Below are 16,067 nucleotides of genomic sequence, written 5' to 3'. Positions count from 1 at the left end.
ACCCCAGAACTGTGTGACCACGCAGCTCACGTGGTCATGATGCCAGTCTTGCCTGCACAATCTTGGGGGCCCTATTTGTAAGCAAAGACAGTGAATTTAGTCAGGATATAAAGATGCTCATAGATTGACACAGACCGTTACATGTATTGGATTGCAAATGTAGCCTTCCCTTGATGCCAGCTGTTCATTTTAAAGTGCCTAGAGCTAGAAACTGGTGTAAAGATATAGGCTCTTAGGGACACTACTTCAAGAGCAATGATATTTTTTGTTTTAAAATGGTGTTTTTCACTCACTTTTCAACTATGTGTTATCAAAATGCCTTATTCACATGGATTCCCAGTTAATAAAACATGCCTCTGAAGCAGATTGTCAGGCACCATGGAAAGATATATTGTCTTCATTTTACAAAAGAAAAAATGGAGGCACAAAACTGAGGAAATAATTTGGATTAGCATTAGTATTTATTAATGGTTCAAGATTCAGAGTTCTGGAAGTATGAATCAAACTGGCCCAATCTATGTCAACTATACTGCCATGGAGTATAGTTGGCTCTGTAGCAAGTCAGGCTCTGTAGCAAGATGCAAGTACTTCTTCTGGCCTAGACTACACAAAAGGCTCCCCAAAAGGGAAATCAAGTGCTATTGGGAGGTGCTATTGTAAATCAAATTGTTTTCTTAATTTCATTTTTGTATTATTCAGTGTTGGGATATAGAAGCACAACTAATTTTTGTTTGTGGATCCTGTACCCTACAAGTTTCCTGAATTCATGTATCTGTTCTAGTATATTTTTTGTGGGTATTTGGGATTTTCCATACTTAGTAAAAAGCAGACTGCCTCCCTCAATGCTAGTGAACATCACCCCGTCTGTTGAAGGCCTGAATACAACCAAAATGTACAGGAAGAGAGAGTTCTCTTTCTCTCTCTGTCTCTCCCTCCCTCTGCCTGACTGTTTGAACTGTGGCATCCATCTCCTGCCCTCAGACTGGGACTTACACAATCAGCACTCCTGGTTCTTAGGCCTTCAGACTCAGACTGGAATTTATGCCATTGACCCTCCAGTTCTCAGGCCCTTGACTCTGACTAGAACTTATACCATTAGTTCTCCTGAGTCTCAGGCCTTCAGATTCAGACTGAAACTCTGCTACAAACTTTCCTGAGTCTCCAGCTGTCAAATGGCAGATTCTGGTGGGATTCCTCAGACTCCATAACTACATGGGCCAATTCCTTGTAATAAATCTCTACTTATCTATCTCCTATTGGTTGTTTCTCTGGAGATCCCTGACTAATACATCATATCTTGTAGTTTTTTAATTGAACACTGGACATTTTAAATAATGTAATATGGCAACTCTAGAAATCAGATTTGCCCCTCTTCCCAGGGGTTTGTTTTTATTTCTGGCTGTTGTTGTCTGTTGGTTTAGCAACTTTCTGAACTAGTTCTGTAGAGTCGATATTCTTTGTCATGTGTGGCCACTGAAGTCTCTTCTCAGTTAGCTTAGAAGTCAGCTAATCATTGGACAGAAATTTCCTTAAATGCCTGGGACCGATAAGTCTTCCAGTGTTTGCTAAAGGTCTATGCATATTGGGGCGCACTTAACCAGGCAGTACACAATTTTGCCTTTGGTTTTACTGCCTGCTTTTGAGGAGACTCAAAGTTAGCCAGAGGTGATAGTTTAGGGCTTTCTCAGATCTTTCACGAGCGTGCACTTAGCCCTGGGCAGATGCACAACATGCAGATGTGGATCTGCATGGACTTCTAGATTCTCGTGTATGTTGGCACTTTTCAAAGCCCCTTATGGACATTTCATTCCCAAACTGTTCCTTTTAATCTTTTTGATTGGCCTAATGTTTGCTCCAGCTCTTATCAACTGCTTCAGGTTACCATGATGTTAAACAATTGTTGATTATTTTTGACAAAATTCCCCAGAGAAAGGGCTGTTGGTGCTGAGCAAGCTTTGAGTCAGGTCAAATAAAGGCAACCATGAGAATGGGGTCTTCTAGGGAACCAACGTACGGGTCAAATGATGACAGTTCTCTGGGAATGGGACTCTGAAGGAGGTTCAGCCCTATTCTGACCCCCTCCAGTGGTTGCCAGGCTGCTGATTTTCACCATAATTGCATGGTTGTTGGTTCTCAAGGCTACCACGGAGCTGGAGAGGACAGCATGTGAATAGAGCAAGTTAAAACACCACAAAGCTCACTGTTCTTACCAAGATTCAATAATTTTTCTTGAATAAATATTCCCAAGGTTGTTGCAGGCCTTTGGTTTTTTTCAGAGTCCTGAAAAAACTGATTCTGACAATTTTCCCAGTGTTCTCATTGCTTTTATGGAGGAGAGGATTTTCAGAGGTCCTTACTCCACCATTTTCACTGGCATCTTGTAGCGCCTTCTAAAACCTAAGATTATCATTTTAATCAATAAATATAGTGTCACTTCTGCCATATTCTCTTATTAAGGCAGTTATAAAAGCACTACCAATTTTAAGGAAAAGAGACTTTTTATGGGGGAATTGTGAGGTTCTAGAAGAACATATGGGACTAGAAATATTGTTTTGGTTATTTTAGGAAAATACAATTTGCCACAGCCCATCCTCTAACCATAATAATTCACAACTCTCCCACATGCAAAATTCCCTAACCCCTTCCCCAAGAACCCCTAAAATATTATTACTATTAAGGCATCAGCACCAGGTTTAAAGTTCAGAATTTCATCATATAAATCACCTCTAGGAATGGATGATGTTTCTTGTGCATGGCTCCTTAGGCATAGCTCCTTGAGTATCTTTGATCCTTTGATCTACAGACCTGCAAACTAAACAGTCAAGTTATCTGCCCTGCACATACCTCAAGTATAATATTAAGATAATTGCTATAGATGCTCCATTCAAAAAAGGAGAAATAAGAGGCACAAAGTAGTCATTGGCCCATGGTAATACTAAAGTCCAGCTGGGCACATGTTTCCAGTTCTTTAATTATGGCTTAGTCATTTTACCTAGAAATGATGCTCCATAGCTCTTGGCTTTATTCCCTAAGCTCTCGGTTCCACTCCCTGTATTATTTTCCTTTTTCATAATTAGTTTGGATTTGCAGATAAATTATTTTCTCAGCTTGCTTCTGGCCCACAGAAGTTCAGGTATGCAGAGTCCTCTTTTAATTTTTTTGCTGTCTCTGTCTCATTTTCTACAAGCTGATAAAATTCTATTAAAACTCTGTGGATTTCTGTGTGTCAGTTTGTACCTGAATCCATTTCATTGAGGTAAGTCCTTCCCTACCTTGGGCCCTCTGTACAGCTGCTGTGGGAAACACCCTTAAGATTCTTGGACACTATTTTTTTTTAGCATCTTTATTGGAGTATAATTGCTTTACAATGTTTGTTAGTTTCTGCTGTATAACAAAGTGAATCAGCTATACGTATACATACATCCCTATATCCCCTCCCTCTTGTGCCTCCCTCCCACCCTCCCTATCCCACCCCTCTAGGTGGTCACAAAGCACCGAGCTGATCTCCCTGTGCTATGTGGCTGCTTCTCACTAGCTATCTATTTTACATTTGGTAGTGTATATATGTCCATGCCACTCTCTCACTTCATCCCAGCTTACCCCTTCCCCTGCCCGTGTCCTCAAGTCCATTCTCTACATCTACATCTTTATTCCTGTCCTGCCCTTAGGTTCATCAGAACCTTTTTTTTTTTAGCTTCCATATATATATGTGTTAGCATACATTATTTGTTTTTCTCTTTCTGACTTACTTCACTCTGTATGACAGACTCCAGGTCCATCCACCTCACTACAGATAACTCGATTTCATTTCTTTTTATGGCTGAGTAATATTCCATTGTGTATATGTGCCACATCTTCTTTATCCATTTGTTTGTCGATGGGCATTTAGGTTGCTTCCATGACCTGGCTATTGTAAATAGTGCTGCAATGAACATTGAATTATGGTTTTCTCAGGGTAGAGGCCCAGTAGTTGGATTGCTGGGTCATATGGTAGTTCTGTTTTTAGTATTTTAAGGAACCTCCATACTGTTCTCCATAGTGACTGTATCAATTTACATTCCCACCAACAGTGCAAGAGGTTTCCCTTTTCTCCACACCCTCTCCAGCATTTATGGTTTGTAGATTTTTTGATGATGGCCATTCTGACCGGTGTGAAGTGATACCTCATTGTAGTTTTGATTTGCCTTTCTCTAATGATTAGTGATGTTGAGCATCCTTTCATGTGTTTGTTGGCAATCTGTATATCTTCTTTGGAGAAATGTCTATTTAGGTCTTCCGCCCATTTTTGGATTGGGTTGGGTTTTTTTTGATATTGAGCTGCATGAGCTGCTTGTATATTTTGGAGATTAATCCTTTGTCTCTTGCTTCGTTTGCAAATATTTTCTCCCATTCTGAGGGTTGTCTTTTTGTTGTTTATGGTTTCCTTTGCTCTGCAAAATCTTTAAAGTTTCATTAGGTCCCATTTGTTTATTTTTGTTTTTATTTCCATTTCTCTAAGAGGTGGGTCAAAAAATATCTTGTGATTTATGTCCTAGAGTGTTCTGCCTATGTTTTCCTCTAAGAGTTTTATACTGTCTGGCCTTACATTTAGGTCTTTAATCCACTTTGAGTTTATTTTTGTGTATGGTGTTAGGAAGTGTTCTTTTTTTTATAATTTTTTAAATTTAATTAATTAATTAATTTTGGGCTGTGTTGGGCCTTTGTTGCTGCGTGTGGGCTTTCTCTGGCTGCTGCAAGCAGGGGCTACTCTTCATTGTGGTGTGCAGGCTTCTCATTGTGGTGGCTTCTCTTGTTGCAGAGTACAGGCTGTAGATGCACAGGCTTCAGTAGTTGTGGCATGTTGGCTCAGTAGTTGTGGCTCGCAGGCTCTAGAGCGCAGGCTCAGTAATTGTGGCACATGGGCTTTGTTGCTCCGCAGCCTGTGGGATCTTCCTAGACCAGGGCTCGAACTCGTGTTCCCTGCATTGGCAGGTGGATTCTTAACCACTGCACCACCAGGGAAGCCCCATTAAGAAATGATCTAATTTCATTCTTTTACGTGTAGCTGTTCAGTTTTCCCAGCACCACTTATTGAAGAGGCTGTCTTTTCTCCACTGTATATTCTTGCCTCCTTTATCAAAGATAAAGTGACCATATGTGCATGGGTTTATCTCTGGGCTTTCTATCCTGTTCCATTGATCTAGATTTCTGTTTTTGTGCCAGTACCATAGTGTCTTGATTACTGTGGCTTTGTAATAGAGTCTGAAGTCAGGGAGCCTGATTCCTCCAGCTCTGTTTTTCTTTCTCAAGATTGCTTTGGCTATTTGGGGTCTTTTGTGTTACCATACAAATTGTAGAATTTTTTGTTCTGGTTCTGTGAAAAATGCCATTAGTAGTTTGATAGGGATTGCATTGAATCTGTAGATTCCTTTGGGTAGTATAGTCATTTTCACAAGGTTGATTTTTCCAATCCAAAAACATGACATATCTCTCCATCTGTTTGTATTGTCTTTAATTTCTTTCATTAGTGTTTTATAGTTTTCTGCATACAGGTCTTTTCTCTCCTTAGGTAAGTTTATTCCTAGGTATTTTATTCTTTTTGTTGCAATAGTGAATGGGAGTGTTTCCTTAATTTTCTTTCAGATTTTTCATTCTTAGTGTATAGGAATGCAAGAGATTTCTGTGCATTAATTTTGTATCCTGCTACTTTACCAAATTCATTGATTAGCTCTAGTAGTTTTCTGGTAGCATCTTTAGGATTCTCTATGTATAGTATCATGTCATCTGCAAACAGTGACAGCTTTATTTCTTTTCCGATTTGGATTCCTTTTATTTCTTTTTCTTCTCTGATTGCTGTGGCTAAAACTTCCAAAACTATGTTGAATAATAGTGGTGAGAGTGGGAAACCTTGTCTTGTTCCTGATCTTAGAGGAAACGGCTTCAGTTTTTCACCATTGAGAACGATGTTGGCTATGGTTTGTCATATATGGCCTTTATTATGTTGAGGTAGGTTCCCTCTATGTCTACTTTCTGGAGAGTTTTTATCATAAATGGGTGTTGAATTTTGTCAAAAGCTTTTTCGGCATCTATTGAGATGATCATATGGTTTTATCCTTCAATTTGTTACTATGGTTTATTACATTGATTGATTTGTGTATACTGAAGAATCCTTGCATTTCTGGGATAAACCCCACTTGATCATGGTGTATGACCTTTTTCACGTGCTGTTGGATTCTGTTTGCTGGTATTTTGCTGAGGATTTTTGCATCTATGTTCATCAGTGATATTGGCCTGTAGTTTTCTTTTTTTGTGACATATTTGTCTGGTTTTGGTATCAGAGTGATGGTGGCCTCTTAGAATGAGTTTGGGAGTGTTCCTCCCTCTGCTATATTTTGTAAGTTTGAGAAGGATAGGTGTTAGCTCTTCTCCAAATGTTTGATAGAATTCACCTGTGAAGCCATCTCATCCTGGGCTTTTGTTTGTTGGAAGATTTTTAATCACAGTTTCAACTTCAGTGCTTGTGATTGGTCTGTTTGTATTTTCTATTTGTTCCTGGTTCAGTCTTGGAAGGTTATACCTTTCTAAGAATTTGTCCATTTCTTCCAGGTTGTCCATTTTATTGGCATATTTTTGCTTGTAGTAATCTCTCATGATCCTTTGTATTTCTGCAGTGTCAGTTGTTACTTCTCCTTTTTCATTTCTAATTCTGGTGATCTGAGTCTTCTCCCTTTTTTTGTTTGATGAGTCTGGCTAATGGTTTATCAATTTTGTTTACCTTCTCAAAGAACCATCTTTTAGTTTAATTGATCTTTGCTCTTATTTCCTTCATTTCTTTTTCATTTATTTCTGATATGATCTTTATGATTTCTTTCCTTCTGCTAACTTTGCTAACCTTTTTTGATCTTATTTCTCTAATTGCTTTAGAGGGACACTCTATTTTTTAATGGAGAGGATCTGTGGGGCATGCCATTAAGATTCTTAGATGGTCTTGTGATTATTTGAAATGGTCTATGAGGCACCACATTAAATCTTTCTAAATTCTTAAAAAACATTTAAAGTTGCACTTTTGACTTCTTTTTTAGACTGTATCTTCCTGAAAGAACCCTTGATTTGATTTCTTCCCAGAAGCTATTTCTTACTTTGGCATCATTTGCTGTCTAGAGACACTCGGAATGAGAAAGAGTTTTGTTGTGTTTTTTTTTTTTTTTTTTGGTTGTTGTTTTTGTTTTTTAAACCCAGCAAGTCCTGGCTCTTTATATTTACAGCTCTTTCTTTAGCTTATCTCTCTCCTGTCACATTTTACTAAGGCACCTAGAAAAAGCCATGGGTCACATTTATCACTCCGCCTGGAAGTCTTTTTGGCTAGATCATCCAGTCAATTAGGTAAATTCCCTTTGTTCTACTTTACTGCAGTCAACAGTGTTGCTAAATTTTCTGCCATCACATGAAAAGAGTCTATTTTCCTCTAGCTTCCAATAACATTTTCCTCACTTTCTTTAATCCTTTATTAATTGGCTTCTTGAGGACCGCAAACTTCCACTAACAGTGTCTTCAAGACCCTTTAGACTTTAACTCTTCTCAAGGTCCTTTCACCTTCTGCCTGCCACTTAGTCTGAAAGCCGTTGCCTCATGTTTTAGGTTTTGTTACAATTCCACCCCACTCACAAGTACAAAAATATGGTCCAGTTATCTTTTGCTCTGTAACAAATTTCCCTAATAGGTAGTGGCATAAAACAATTCTCTATTATGCTGAAGGATTCTGTGGGTAAGGAATTTGGGCAGGATGCAGTTGAGATGACTTCTCTCTGGTCCATGTTGTCTAGGGCATCAGCTGGATGGCCCAGAGGCTAGGGGTAACTTGATGGCTGGGAAATCAGCTAAAGGCTTATTCACTCTCATGTCTGATGATTGATTCTCTTACTGTTAGTTTGGACCTTAGCTATGGCTGTACAATGACTTCAGACACCAACTACCCAGAGTTGGGCCAACCTCACAGGTTAAGGGCACAGTCCTCCGTAAGACTACACTCACTTCAGATACCAGCGATAAGTTTGGGGATCTCCAGGTCATCCTCATTTACGACCAGCTGGCTACAAATTCAGGGGTTCCCACTACCCCTTCAGGATGGGTACCTCACTAGTATGACTCACAGAACTCAGGAAAGTGCTGTACTTATGATTCAATTAAAGGATACAAATCAGAACCAGCCAAAGGGAGAGACACTTAAGGTGAGGTTTAGTAGAGTTCCAGATGTGAAGCTTTCATTGTCCTCTCCCCACAGAGTTAGGACATGTCACTCTCCCAGCACATCAATGTGTGAAGGTATGCAGAGTATTGCCAACTGTAGAAGCTCACCCAAACTTCAGTGTCCAGAGTTTTTATTAGGATTCAATTACATAAGCATGATTAATTAATCTTTGGCCATGTGACTCAATCTCCAGATCCCCTCTTCTTCCCATAGGTTGGCATAATATTTCCCAATTCAAAACCCCAACGCTCTAATCACATGTTTGGTCTTTCTGGCACAGGCAGCTTCCATCCTGAGTCATCTCGTTTATTTAAACTGTCTAAGAGCCCACCATTAGAGTCATCTCATCAGCATATACTATCAGGGAACACGATAAATAACAAAGACTCTCCTATTACTGGGGAAATTCCAGAGTTTTAGAGGGTACTTCTCAGGAACTGGGGACAAAGGCCAAATACTTTATTATACAGGCTGTCAACTAGAACACCTACACATGGCCTCTCCAGGTTACCTGGGCTTCTTTACAACATGGTAGTGTGGTTCTAAGGATAAATGTCCTGAGAGAAAGAGAACCAATAGAAACTATATTGCCTTTTATGACCTAGCCTTGGAAGTAATGCAGTGTCACTTCAATCATATCCTATTTGTTGAGGCAGTTGTAAAGACTCGCCCAAGATCTTGATGGGAGAATAGCAAGGCTTGGAAAAGAAGAAATAGAATTTTTCAAAAAACAAATATCATAAGGGCCTCTTTTGAAAAATAAGTCTGACATAACCATCGAGTCTAAAGTCCTCCAGGAGGTTTTCAAAACCTTTGACAATTTGGTCTCATACTACTTTTCCTTCAATATATTTAATTGCCTCTCCACACTTTGCTTCCAATTCAGTTAACGGAGTCATTCCCATCTCAAGGATTCTGGGCATAGTTTCCCCCTACTTAAAAGTATCCTCCTAATGAAAATCTAACCCATCCTTCAAGGATTACCCCTATCATGACATCTATGAACCAAGAGACAGAAACCCCAATTTATTATTTTTTTTATTTTTTTATTTTTTGCAGTACACGGGCCTCTCACTGTTGTGGCCTCCCCCGTTGCCGAGCACAGGCTCCGGATGCGCAGGCTCAGCGGCCATGGCTCACGGGCCCAGCCGCTCCACGGCATGTGGGATCCTCCCGGACCGGGGCACGAACCCGTGTCCCCTGCATCGGCAGGCGGACTCCCAACCACCGCACCACCAGGGAAGCCCAGAAACCCCAATTTAAACGGACTTAACAGAACAGAATTTACTGCCTCAAGAAACTGAACATTCCAGAAAAGGAGCTAGCTTTGGGCATGCCCCTGGAAGCGCCAAACTCTCATCATCATTCCTTCTAGCAATCACAGAGAAATAGTGTGTCTTTCCTCTAACGTCTCCCAAATAATTCCTGGGATTTACTCTAACTGGTCCACTTGGGTCATGTGCCCAAACTGCAACAGATTCTGAGATCAGAGGAAGGAATTATACTGAGAGAGAGGAAGAGATGTTTTCCCCTAAAGAAATGTGGATTAATGTGTTACCAGTCTGGAGAAATAGATGTCCATTTCCAGATTCAGGGTTTTTTCCTTGCTAGAGTGGTGGAGTGTTGAAGCTGGAAGGGACTGTAAAAATTATTTCGTTCGCCACCTTTATTTTACATATGTGGAAACTTGAAATTCAAAAAGATGGAATGACTCTCCTGAGTTGCACACAGTGGCAAAGCATCAGAGGCAAGACTAAACCCTGTGTTCTGACACCCCAGGCCAGAGGATTTTTGTATAGCCTGATGTCTGAATAGACACCAAGATTATATGTTAACCTTCAGTTTTGCATTATAAAAAATAGCAAAACTTGCAGTCACATGGCGTTCGGATTTTATCCACTCACTTGCTCCAAGAATTTGGACAAGTGACTTAACTCCTCTAAGCCTCCATTTCTCATCTGTAAAATATAGTAATGAAAGCTATCTTGAGGAGCTATTGTCAGGAGTAAATTAGATACTATAGAAATAAAGATTCTAGAAAACAGAAAGTACTCAATAAATGGTAGCTATTATTTGTATCTCTTGCCATGTTTAATAGGGTTTGTCACATACTTTGTTTTTATCCTATACTTGGTGTTTGATTAACTTAATTCTTTTCATAGGTGGGGGTTTATTAGAGTACATTTATTGAGAAGACAGCGAAAGTTCTTGCCCTTAACAGGCTTCAAAGAAATATTAAATAACCAAGAAGGATCTAACTAATCCAAATTAGATAGAATTACAATCTTTGCCTTTTAAACACCCTTTTGTAACATTGCCTTTGGGAATCTAAATGTAGAACAGCAGAAATTTTATATGTTCTCAATTCCATGTGTTTCTGTATTTTAGTTTTTGCTTTTGAATTCAGGCAGGACTGACACGTGATGAGTTTAGTGATGACAGTCTAAAGAGTCTGACTGCCCTGAAGCCAGTGTTTATGGGTACATAACCCAGATATGGTACACATGACTCACCAGGCCGTATAAGTCACTGGTATTTTATATCAAGCCAAAATTTTTCTTTTGGCATCGCATGTTTCAAGTACTCACATTGTTCCCTTTAACCTTTCCATACTTTTGTTGTGATTGACAACACAAAAGAGTTTTGTATGTCTTTCCTACTTGGCTAAAGGTCAGTACTTTTACTGATCCCCAAGTAAAAGTACTTTACACATGGTACTTTAAAAGTACAGCTTCATATATTTTATTAATTCTTTCTTTCAAGGACTTAGAATAGCCATAAAATATAATTTAAACAACAAATTATATCTAACAGATATTTTTAATAGAATTGATATGCCATGTTTAAGAGTCTGGTATATAGGAGATTTGCAATATATTACAGCAGCTATTATTTGTATCCCTCTCCACGTTTAATGGAGTTTGACACATGGTAGGTTTTTAATCAGTACTTGGTTTTGAATGACGAATTATTCTTTCCAGTGGTAGGTGCTTACGATTTACACCACCTAGTACTAGGCTGAATTCGGCACTACGGGCAGAAATTGTTATTTGGCACATCAATGTGAAGGCTACAGATTCTACAAATGTAATATATAATATCCATAATACTTTTTATTATGAAATAATTCTTGGATATCTATAATGTACTAGTTATAAGATTAAACATAAAATTAGTCATGGTCCTTTCCCAAAGGTCTATTCTAGGTCCACTTGGAAGACAACTAATATATGACCATCAAATTAAATGAAGAAAACCCAGTATCCAATAAGAAGACTGAACATGTGAAGTGTATGTATTTCTTTCACAGCTCCATGAGCAAGAGGGAACCTGGGTATGGTTGTGGAAGTACAATTCATCTCTGGTGTTATTGAGGTCTTTACTAAATGCCTTCTTAAATTTCTTTTACCCTATCTCACCAATGTGTGTCAAGGCAACTTGCGTCTGGAGTATTAAAACTTTACTCTGAAAACGATGTAAAAACTTTCATATTAAGATGTAAATGTCTGCCTTAAGTAAGGGACACCTAAACTATCATCCTCACTGGATAGCACAAGGCATAAATTAACTAGCAGAATTTTAGTCTTCAGCCTTCAGGTGTGTGTTGGGAGAATGGTGAGTGGAGAGGGAGAGAGTAATGAGGTTCTTAGAGAATACTTCTGAGGACACTAAGTATTCACCTGAAATTGAACACTTAAGTGGGTGTCTATTTTACCTACTCTTAACTTGGCTTTTCCTGCAAGGTACTCTTTGCTACAATTCACTAAACTTACCAAGAAAGGTTACTTGATGAGTCATTCGTAAAAATATCTAAGTATAGTTCCCAGAGAAAGAAAACATGAGCCCCAGTAACAAGAATTCTCTAAAAGACCACATTCCTACCACCAAAATGTAATCACTGTGCCATTTAAAGCTGAAAGCTAATTTCACTTCCTCTCTAAGGATTTATGAAACTGACATGAAAGGATTTTTCTACTTCCACTTTTGCTTTTCTAAAATCTCTTCTCCATACTGCAACAAGAGCAAAACAAATTAGATCACATCACCCCCCTACGTAAAAACCACCAGTGGTTTTCCATCACACTAAAGATAAAATCAAAATCCTTACTGTGGCCTAAAGTCACCCTGCCTAAATAGCTCTCTCTCCCTCCATGACCATGCCCCAGACATCCCAGAGTTCTGTCTGGTCCTTGACATGCCAAGCTCACTGCCACCCCAGAGCCTTTGCTTTTGTCTGGGACACTCTTCCCCTAGATTTTCACATGGTGGCTTCCTCCTGTCATTCAGTCCTGCTCAACTGCCACCTCTTCTAACAGGCTCTCTCTGGTCAACCGGTCTAAAGTGACCTCTCCTTGGCCCCCTCTCCCATACTGCTTGCCCACATCATACTCTGCTTTACATCCTTTATGGTACGTATCCCTCTGCAATGACCTTGCTTATTTTCTATTGACCCCGAGTAAGTTCCATGAAAATTGCCTCTCTTTCTCACTACAGTATCCCCAGGATCTAGAGGAATGCCTGGCATATTCAAGATGCTTTGATCGAATAAAATGTATGGTGACTCAAGTATATAATATAAAAATTATAAATACTATAACACATATAATATAGGGCTCGGAGTCCTTTCAAAGCACTGTAAGAAGAACAATCTAGAGTTTAGGTTCGGAACCAAACAGTTGCCTTTGGTGCAGGAGGCGTGAAGGAGAAACTCACACGAAAAGGGTCAACATTAGTCGGGGCGGCAGAACACTCCAGCAGAAGATCCTTGTCATAGGTCATGCAGAAGTTCCCACAGGCCTCACTAAGCCAAAGAACTAGAAGTTAAAACAATTCTTGAAAATAATGAGTTTAGTCCTATAACTGGCAACTAAGTCTAGGCCTGTAGGAGAGAGAAAATATTGCATGCATGGTATGTTGCCACTGTTAAAAATATCACATGATGTGCTTAAAAGTAATGGTTACATCTTTTTGTGTGTCTACACACCATGGTATAGGGCAATGTGGCACGTTAAGTGTAGGATTTCATCTGTTTCTGCAAGTTGATTATTCCCATGTTCCAGATGAGGAAGCCAAGTCTGAGAGAGGTTAAACAACTTGTACACAGACTAGACAGCAGAGATAGGCTTTGGGATATCCTCTTTGGTTCCAACATGCTTAAAACATTAAACAACTATTGTTTTGGATGTCTTCATATGGAATAAATATGCTCTCCTTCTCCACAGTTCTCACCACTGCCTCTTGTGTTATACCCAGCCTGATCTCACACGTGGAGTACACCTGCTTGGCCCCAAGCTCTTTAGTTTTCAGTCTATGATGCTAACCTGATTCTTCCTACTACCTGCTGCTTCTCTACAAAGAGGCCTCTGCCTTGTTTGTACCAATTGCAGAGGCTCTTCAAGGACATGTGGGGTGGGGGTCGATAGGTGTTATGTTAGGTTTTGTCTTGCTGAATGGGATTTATAACGAGTGTGCCCAAAAGAAAGGATGGTGTGTTAGGAGAAGGGAAGAGAGAAGTTTTCCGAGAGTGGAAAAAGCAGGAGAATGGAGGAATTGATGGCTGGAAGCAAAATTCGAGGATAAGTGATGATTTTACATGGAGCTTGGAAATATTTTGCTGTGTAATATGCAATATAACTCTTCTCCCACCTCACCAAGACGTCTTCAGTTGGAACACCATTGTAGGAATTGTTCTGTTTTCCTGGATAAGAAAATGCAGTGGAAAGGGCCTCAAGGAGAAAGAAAGTCATCTCAAGAAGGCCTAGTCTGCTTCTGTAACAGAAAAAGCAGGGACTTTGGAATCAGAGGGTCCTAGGTCTGCAAATGAGCTCTTTTCTTAGCTGTAGTTTCCTCTCTTATAAAATGGAAAAATAGTATCTTCCTTGCAAAGTTATTCTGAGAATTAAATAACACTCATAAGGGGCCTGGTATGGAGTTTAGCACATTTTAGGCCAAGTTCATTCCCTTCCCCTTATACTGAATTAAAATTGTCTTCTCTGTAATTCCCACGCACTGGTTCTAATACTACTATGCAGAACATGAAGGGGTTATGTCACCTTTCTCAGGCAACAGAGCTCTAATTTGTCAAGATCCTTCAAGAAAAGAAAATTCATATTAACACCTGTGTCCAATTGCTCTCAAGCTTAAAATGCTTTCTTTTTTCAATTACTGCATTTAGTACCCAATTTAAAACACTTTTAAGCAAGAATCAAGGTAAACTTTAAAGGTGAATCTAAGTACTGAACAAATCACTCAAATGTTTAGAGAATAAGTTTACATCTGACCATGCAGCTCTTCTATAGGCAAAGGATCCGATTCAGTGGTTAGCTAACCTTACTGAGCACTCACTGGGTGTAGAGGATGTACCAGCTCTTCTACTGTATTTGGGTGCTTTTAGCTACAATAACTAAATACAAAAATAAAAGTGGCTTAAACAATGAGGAAAATGTATTATTCTCCTTAAATATAAATTTCCAAAGTACGCAACTGCTCGGGTGGCTCAGTGGCTCAACAATGTGCAGCATCCAGACTTTTGCCATCATTCGCCTTCTTCTCTGTTACGTTGGTTTTTTGCAAGATGGTCCAGAAGTGCCAGGTGCACCTACAGACATAACAACACATGTAATGGTACTTTCTCTCATGTGACTCTTTTTATTAGGGAGGAAAATCATTCTGAGATCCATCCCCCCAAAACTTTTCCTCAGGTTCCATTGGTCAGAATTGTATTACACATCCATGCCTCAAGCCACTACTACCCAACTTTTTCATAGCATAACACAAATTAAAAAATAATGTTTTAATGACACAAGGAGTGCCTGGGTGGGGCTGCTTTGGGCAGATGGGACCATCTCGGGTTTCAGCAGCTGAGCCTCACTCAAATATTCCAAGGGCTTAAGGGACCAATACCTTGTCACATCTGTAACCTATCTGAGATATAGCAGTGTGCACTGGCATATAGGCTGGGACGCTGCTCTAGGCTACAAGGGAGACTGAGAAACCATGTATCTGTACCCTTCACTAGTGAGTGAAGGGTCTGCCAGTGAGGAGAAAGAAGGATATGCAGGTCAAAAGTGCCTCATCTATTGTAAATATCACAATACATCCTGAGAGGTAGTGTTTCGTGAAGAATGAAAGCAAGGCTAATAATATAAGTGACATGCTTAAGTTCACAGAACCTATAAGTGGCCCAGTTGGCATAGTACAGCGGATCCAGTGGTGTGCTGGTAAATGTTTAACAACCAGCTCTCCAAATGTAGTTCTGACATGGCATGTTGATTAATATTTTCATCTAAGATAAAAGTGACACAACAAAGATGTATATGGGAACTTACTTGCTTATTATGTGAGTGACTTCTTTGCTGAGATGAATGTTTTTGCGCCATTCACCATGTAACAGCTATAGACACAACATGCTTTTTGCATTAATAATGCAATAATTTGCATTATTAACGGTTCCTCTGTCACTTTCTTAAGTCTAGACCATCAGCAAAGCAATAAGTCAAGCCTTGATCTGTGGCATTTGCTGATTTCCATCGTGTAAATACTCCCTCCACAGCCAGTTTCAAGCTCACAAAGTCAAGTCACTGAATGTGGTATTGGGAATAGATGTGCAGTAACACATCATAGAGTATTTCTACCATTTAGACACAATACACAAAAGCACCTCAAGAGCATAGATAATAGTAACATACATTCAGATAATTTAGAAGATACGTTTTTAATGTATATTATCTTTTTTCTTTTTTTTAAAATACAAAGTATAGTTGATTTACAATTTCGTGTTAGTTTCAGGTGTACAGCAAAATGATTCAGTTATATGTGCGTGTGTGTGTATGTATGTATG

The 16,067-nt window shown here is 39.4% G+C and overlaps 1 long non-coding RNA gene across 1 annotated transcript in view; it reads right to left on the bottom strand.

The window, feature by feature from the left end:
* Positions 1–14,521: 14,521 nt before the first annotated feature.
* LOC137226248 (uncharacterized) overlaps positions 14,522–16,067 on the bottom strand; it is a 122,697-nt gene continuing 121,151 nt past the window's right edge. The window contains exon 4 of the long non-coding RNA XR_010944272.1: positions 14,522–14,825. This is a non-coding gene — a long non-coding RNA (uncharacterized lncRNA). The remainder of the gene's footprint in view (positions 14,826–16,067) is intronic.

The sequence above is a fragment of the Pseudorca crassidens genome, chromosome 1 (assembly GCF_039906515.1).
Source record: "Pseudorca crassidens isolate mPseCra1 chromosome 1, mPseCra1.hap1, whole genome shotgun sequence".
NCBI lineage: Eukaryota > Metazoa > Chordata > Mammalia > Artiodactyla > Delphinidae > Pseudorca > Pseudorca crassidens.
This window is presented reverse-complemented; position numbering and strand designations above follow the sequence as displayed.